Raw genomic sequence first — 7,735 nt, 5'->3', positions numbered from 1 at the left:
TTCATCGAAGTTTTTGTAAGTAACTGTAACTTTTGTCCGTGGTACGTTCTATCGGGGAGGAGGGGGGGGGGGTAAGGGGGAGGTGAAAACTTGTGTCACGGCGGTGGAAGCTACCCCTGCCTGGGTCTTTGGTCTGAAATTGGGATCATATCTCCAGCTTGGGATGGAGATATGTCCTCTTTGCAGGTCTTAGCCCCAGGGACCGTTGTGAAAGTGTGTGTGGTGGGTTGCCGGCTGTTTTGTTGCGTTCTGTTCATGTCTGTCTGTTTCGTCTCCCTATTTGTCCGGGCCCACTGTGTTCACCCTTGTTTCAGTTCCGTTCGTCTTCGTTGAATGTTCAAAGATGCAGAGTTTTGACATTTCACTAACACTTTTTGTTTCTTCCCAGTTTTCTCTTTTCTGTGTGTGCAGATTGAAGATGAAGGGCACAGAAGTAAGGTCGTCCAAGTGCAGCATTCATCTCCCACAGGTAAATGAGTAATGTTTCTCCTTGCAAAACGTCTCTGTTTTGATGCGCTTCCTTGCATTTGAATGGGCTTGCTGGATTTTAACGTGGAGGTAGACCTTGGGGTATATCTTTGGAGTTTGAGATGGCAAGTTGGACATACAGTACTTGTTGATAAAATGGAAATGTATTGGAGGTTTGATGACAGGACGTGATGTCAGAAATTTGGATATTGAATTTACAATGTATACTTGCTCTTTTTTCTGCCACAGGGAGCTTTTGAATGCTGCGAAGAGAGAAGACGCCGGTTTTCATCGAAGTTTTTGTTAAGTAACTGTAACCTTTTTTCCGTGTGACGTCTATCGGGGAGGGAAGGGGGGGGGGGGGTAAGGGGGAGGTGAAACTTGTGTCACCGGCGGTGGAAGCTACCCCTGCCTGGGTCTTTGGTCTGAAATTGGGATCATATCTCCAGCTTGGGATGGAGATATGTCCTCTTTGCAGGTCTTAGCCCCAGGACGACCGTTGTGAAAGTGTGTGTGGTGGGTTGCCGGCTGTTTTGTTGCGTTCTGTTCATGTCTGTCTGTTTCGTCTCCCTATTTGTCCGGGCCCACTGTGTTCACCCCTTGTTTCAGTTCCGTTCGTCTTCGTTGAATGTTCAAAGATGCAGAGTTTTGACATTTCACTAACACTTTTTGTTTCTTCCCAGTTTTCTCTTTTCTGTGTGTGCAGATTGAAGATGAAGGGCACAGAAGTAAGGTCGTCCAAGTGCAGCATTCATCTCCCACAGGTAAATGAGTAATGTTTCTCCTTGCAAAACGTCTCTGTTTTGATGCGCTTCCTTGCATTTGAATGGGCTTGCTGGATTTTAACGTGGAGGTAGACCTTGGGGTATATCTTTGGAGTTTGAGATGGCAAGTTGGACATACAGTACTTGTTGATAAAATGGAAATGTATTGGAGGTTTGATGACAGGACGTGATGTCAGAAAATTTGGATATTGAATTTACAATGTATACTTGCTCTTTTTTTCTGCCACAGGGAGCTTTTGAATGCTGCGAAGAGAGAAGACGCCGGTTTCATCGAAGTTTTTGTTAAGTAACTGTAACCTTTTTTCCGTGTGACGTCTATCGGGGAGGGAAGGGGGGGGGGGGTAAGGGGGAGGTGAAACTTGTGTCACCGGCGGTGGAAGCTACCCCTGCCTGGGTCTTTGGTCTGAAATTGGGATCATATCTCCAGCTTGGGATGGAGATATGTCCTCTTTGCAGGTCTTAGCCCCAGGACGACCGTTGTGAAAGTGTGTGTGGTGGTGTGGTGTTCCGGCTGTTTTGTTGCGTTCTGTTCATGTCTGTCTGTTTCGTCTCCCTATTTGTCCGGGCCCACTGTGTTCACCCCTTGTTTCAGTTCCGTTCGTCTTCGTTGAATGTTCAAAGATGCAGAGTTTTGACATTTCACTAACACTTTTTGTTTCTTCCCAGTTTTCTCTTTTCTGTGTGTGCAGATTGAAGATGAAGGGCACAGAAGTAAGGTCGTCCAAGTGCAGCATTCATCTCCCACAGGTAAATGAGTAATGTTTTCCTTGCAAAACGTCTCTGTTTTGATGCGCTTCCTTGCATTTGAATGGGCTTGCTGGATTTTAACGTGGAGGTAGACCTTGGGGTATATCTTTGGAGTTTGAGATGGCAAGTTGGACATACAGTACTTGTTGATAAAATGGAAATGTATTGGAGGTTTGATGACAGGACGTGATGTCAGAAAATTTGGATATTGAATTTACAATGTATACTTGCTCTTTTTTTCTGCCACAGGGAGCTTTTGAATGCTGCGAAGAGAGAAGACGCCGGTTTTCATCGAAGTTTTTGTTAAGTAACTGTAACCTTTTTTCCGTGTGACGTCTATCGGGGAGGGAAGGGGGGGGGGTAAGGGGGAGGTGAAACTTGTGTCACCGGCGGTGGAAGCTACCCCTGCCTGGGTCTTTGGTCTGAAATTGGGATCATATCTCCAGCTTGGGATGGAGATATGTCCTCTTTGCAGGTCTTAGCCCCAGGACGACCGTTGTGAAAGTGTGTGTGGTGGGTTGCCGGCTGTTTTGTTGCGTTCTGTTCATGTCTGTCTGTTTCGTCTCCCTATTTGTCCGGGCCCACTGTGTTCACCCCTTGTTTCAGTTCCGTTCGTCTTCGTTGAATGTTCAAAGATGCAGAGTTTTGACATTTCACTAACACTTTTTGTTTCTTCCCAGTTTTCTCTTTTCTGTGTGTGCAGATTGAAGATGAAGGGCACAGAAGTAAGGTCGTCCAAGTGCAGCATTCATCTCCCACAGGTAAATGAGTAATGTTTCTCCTTGCAAAACGTCTCTGTTTTGATGCGCTTCCTTGCATTTGAATGGGCTTGCTGGATTTTAACGTGGAGGTAGACCTTGGGGTATATCTTTGGAGTTTGAGATGGCAAGTTGGACATACAGTACTTGTTGATAAAATGGAAATGTATTGGAGGTTTGATGACAGGACGTGATGTCAGAAAATTGGGATATTGAATTTACAATGTATACTTGCTCTTTTTTTCTGCCACAGGGAGCTTTTGAATGCTGCGAAGAGAGAAGACGCCGGTTTTCATCGAAGTTTTTGTTAAGTAACTGTAACCTTTTTTCCGTGTGACGTCTATCGGGGAGGGAAGGGGGGGGGGGTAAGGGGGAGGTGAAACTTGTGTCACCGGCGGTGGAAGCTACCCCTGCCTGGGTCTTTGGTCTGAAATTGGGATCATATCTCCAGCTTGGGATGGAGATATGTCCTCTTTGCAGGTCTTAGCCCAGGACGACCGTTGTGAAAGTGTGTGTGGTGGGTTGCCGGCTGTTTTGTTGCGTTCTGTTCATGTCTGTCTGTTTCGTCTCCCTATTTGTCCGGGCCCACTGTGTTCACCCCTTGTTTCAGTTCCGTTCGTCTTCGTTGAATGTTCAAAGATGCAGAGTTTTGACATTTCACTAACACTTTTTGTTCTTCCCAGTTTTCTCTTTTCTGTGTGTGCAGATTGAAGATGAAGGGCACAGAAGTAAGGTCGTCCAAGTGCAGCATTCATCTCCCACAGGTAAATGAGTAATGTTTCTCCTTGCAAAACGTCTCTGTTTTGATGCGCTTCCTTGCATTTGAATGGGCTTGCTGGATTTTAACGTGGAGGTAGACCTGGGGTATATCTTTGGAGTTTGAGATGGCAAGTTGGACATACAGTACTTGTTGATAAAATGGAAATGTATTGGAGGTTTGATGACAGGACGTGATGTCAGAAAATTTGGATATTGAATTTACAATGTATACTTGCTCTTTTTTTCTGCCACAGGGAGCTTTTGAATGCTGCGAAGAGAGAAGACGCCGGTTTTCATCGAAGTTTTTGTTAAGTAACTGTAACCTTTTTCCGTGTGACGTCTATCGGGGAGGGAAGGGGGGGGGGGGTAAGGGGGAGGTGAAACTTGTGTCACCGGCGGTGGAAGCTACCCCTGCCTGGGTCTTTGGTCTGAAATTGGGATCATATCTCCAGCTTGGGATGGAGATATGTCCTCTTTGCAGGTCTTAGCCCCAGGACGACCGTTGTGAAAGTGTGTGTGGTGGGTTGCCGGCTGTTTTGTTGCGTTCTGTTCATGTCTGTCTGTTTCGTCTCCCTATTTGTCCGGGCCCACTGTGTTCACCCTTGTTTCAGTTCCGTTCGTCTTCGTTGAATGTTCAAAGATGCAGAGTTTTGACATTTCACTAACACTTTTTGTTTCTTCCCAGTTTTCTCTTTTCTGTGTGTGCAGATTGAAGATGAAGGGCACAGAAGTAAGGTCGTCCAAGTGCAGCATTCATCTCCCACAGGTAAATGAGTAATGTTTCTCCTTGCAAAACGTCTCTGTTTTGATGCGCTTCCTTGCATTTGAATGGGCTTGCTGGATTTTAACGTGGAGGTAGACCTTGGGGTATATCTTTGGAGTTTGAGATGGCAAGTTGGACATACAGTACTTGTTGATAAAATGGAAATGTATTGGAGGTTTGATGACAGGACGTGATGTCAGAAAATTTGGATATTGAATTTACAATGTATACTTGCTCTTTTTTCTGCCACAGGGAGCTTTTGAATGCTGCGAAGAGAGAAGACGCCGGTTTTCATCGAAGTTTTTGTTAAGTAACTGTAACCTTTTTTCCGTGTGTGACGTCTATCGGGGAGGGAAGGGGGGGGGGGGGGGGTAAGGGGGAGGTGAAACTTGTGTCACCGGCGGTGGAAGCTACCCCTGCCTGGGTCTTTGGTCTGAAATTGGGATCATATCTCCAGCTTGGGATGGAGATACTTTATACCATCTTGCTCACAGCCATTTTGAATTCACGTTCGTGTTGTGTAGAACATAATGAAATTAGATGGATTGCATTTTGAAAGTGTACTCTAAATGCAACGTGCAAGTGCTACATACATGTACGCAAGCAAGTTAAGCGCATTATGACGGTTAAAAAACGTCACGGCAAAAATCAGCTGCAGCAGATATGCGCACACATTTTCGCAGAGCAAATGAAACACTCAATTTACTGTGCATTTCAGTTTGAGTGTATCGGCTTTGATAGCACACCTGTATGGAATACAAACGCAGATACAAATAGCCGTACAAAAGTTTGAGTTTTCCATAGGTTTGTGCACAAACATGGATGCGCCCATCAGCCATCACTTTGTACATCGAGTCAGCACTCTAGTAATTCAGTGTAGCTCTATGGCAGTAATGTAGTTTCTTCCTAATTGCTTCTTGAAATACGTGTTTTTGTGTTTGTGCATTGGTCATGTATTTTGTAATACAGAGGATTTCATGTGGAAAATGTTGTTGCATTTTACCTGAATGCTATTAAAATGCATGTACATGTACATTTCCAGGTTTTGTTTATGCACTTGGAAACATGCCCAATTGCCTGAGAATTGCAATATGAAATTTGGAACAAAAAGTAATCTTTTTAACAATAATTTTCTTTGCATTTCTGCCTGTACACAGACCCTGGAAATCAACGCCACAATTAATGCCCCTCCCAGAAAGAACCGCACCGGCAGCAACCCCGTCAGTTCAGTCTTCAGCACACGACGCAACAAAGTCACCCAACCTACCTTAGACCTTCAGCACCGCAGGCAATATCGACACCTCGGACTCATGATGTGGTCAATTCCACGCTGGTGTAACAAGCCATTAAGCCTCAGGCATGTGCACTGGCTCTTCATGAGCCCAGTCTCTTAAACATCTCACCCATAGATTGTGTCAGCTGATGGTATTGTACAAATTGCAACATGATCAGAGAAATAGTAGTGGCAAGTTACACTGAGTGAGAGGAGGTAGTGTGAAATCACTGGTGCCAAGGTGGGCTGATGTGGACTACCATACCTCCTAACGTGGACAAGTAATACACTACTTACCCGAAATGAACCATGTTGTATTTGTTCTGTTACACCCATACATAATCATTTAGTTCCATTGGAAGAAATTCATTGGAATTCCATGGAACATCCCTCCCATGAAATGCGTATATACTGTCATTCTTGAAGGTTGCAGTGTGGTACCACTAGCAACCCGACTTGCATGTGCAATTGTTGCATAGCTCAGGGTTTCAGAGCTAATTATGGGGTACTTCTGTCCTGGTAGCACTGACTGGTTTACGTGCCTCATGCGTGTGCCGTGTGTGCAGGGTAGCTGCTTTTGCTTCCCAGACAAACCTATGCAAGTATGAATAATGCTTTAAGCTTCACTTGTTGTTACTGTACTACCTATTGTCCAAAAGACTAGTCCATGACCCAAAGTGCTAAAAGCACAGCAACTAAAGAACTACATCACTGCAACTGGAGGTCTGTGTTGATGTGGGTGCTCTTGCAGACCATTTCTTGATAGCGCAACACCAGTGTGAACATTTTGTCAAGGGGAAGATTGCAGAAGTGCAATAACAAGTGAATTTCAGTACACACAAATTGAATAAATATTGTCTTGCATTAGGAGTATATAATCAGCTGTCCGGTGTATCTGTAGGTGAGGTGTTTATACAAAGTAAATATTGACTGTTCTAACGTGTGGTACAGTAAAAAGAGTTTCACTTAGTGATCCGTGGAGTGCTATATTTTCCCTCCACTCTTCCTTGAGAATATACTTACAATATGGTATGGATCACCTTGCAATGGTATCGTTTGATTGTACCACTCATTGCAGTCAATATTAGCATACATTGTACTTAAAAGGCAGTGGTGTAGTCAAGTACATTTCCATGAGTACGAAATGTACTGGAGTATGAGTATGAGTACTGCAACACTGCTAGAAGGCATATGAAGTGTGACTCATGAGAATGTGGAGGTGCACATTGATCTATGCAAGACAAAGCTTTGCTTACTGCATTTATTCTAGCTTTATATGAACATCTTCCATATGCCCAGTGACATCTGAAACATTTTTGTCATTGACCTGACCAATCACATTGCTTTATGACTATAACAATGAACAAGTAAGGGCGTTGTTTTCTTCTCTTGCTTTTGCAAAGTTTAAGGAAACAAGACAAGTCCCTGCATGCTTGATTGATGCAGCATGATTGTCAACATCTGACATGGTTTCTGCACATCCACGTACTCTGGTTCATATTTAACTTATGTAACTTCTTGGAAGCTTCCATCCTATTGTTCATTTGTGTCTCGGTAAACAGTCAAAATGTGGTATTAAGCGCATTCAGTTTTGCTGTTGAACCACTGTTATTAACACATTGAACCCAACTTTTTCAACAACTCAGAATATAGTATAGGTAGATTTTTCTTAAGGACATTAATATCCATGATATATATACGTATATATTTTTAAGAAGGGGCTAAAGTCCAGCACTTTTTGAGTGAGAAAGCTAGAATTGTTTTGCTTGTATCCTATTGTGTATAGCTATCCAGAGATAAGTTGTGTCTAGTTTCTGTGCTGTTATAGTTTGGTTTTCGTATATGGCACATGATGTAGGGTTTGATATTTACTTTGCTAGCTTGTGATTTGCAACTTTGCCACAAACATTTAAGATAAATATAAAGATCATAAAATGATCACTTTTTTGTTATTAATTTCATTAATCAGAAATACAGGTGGAATGTAGGTTAGCTATACACATCAATCATATTGACAAATATGTTGGTTTGTATAAAAAAAAAAGGCCTCCTGTTTAAACGATATACTTAAAGTCTTTATTAGTTTAATTGTGTTGGACAATATATTTCAAATGATGTTTATTATATAAAAAAGTGATCACATAGGGAAATGGTTTCAGTAAATTATGTTTAAAAGAAATCA

Source organism: Patiria miniata, unplaced genomic scaffold (assembly GCF_015706575.1).
Source record: "Patiria miniata isolate m_02_andy unplaced genomic scaffold, ASM1570657v1 HiC_scaffold_14, whole genome shotgun sequence".
Lineage (NCBI taxonomy): Eukaryota > Metazoa > Echinodermata > Asteroidea > Valvatida > Asterinidae > Patiria > Patiria miniata.
This window is presented reverse-complemented; position numbering follows the sequence as displayed.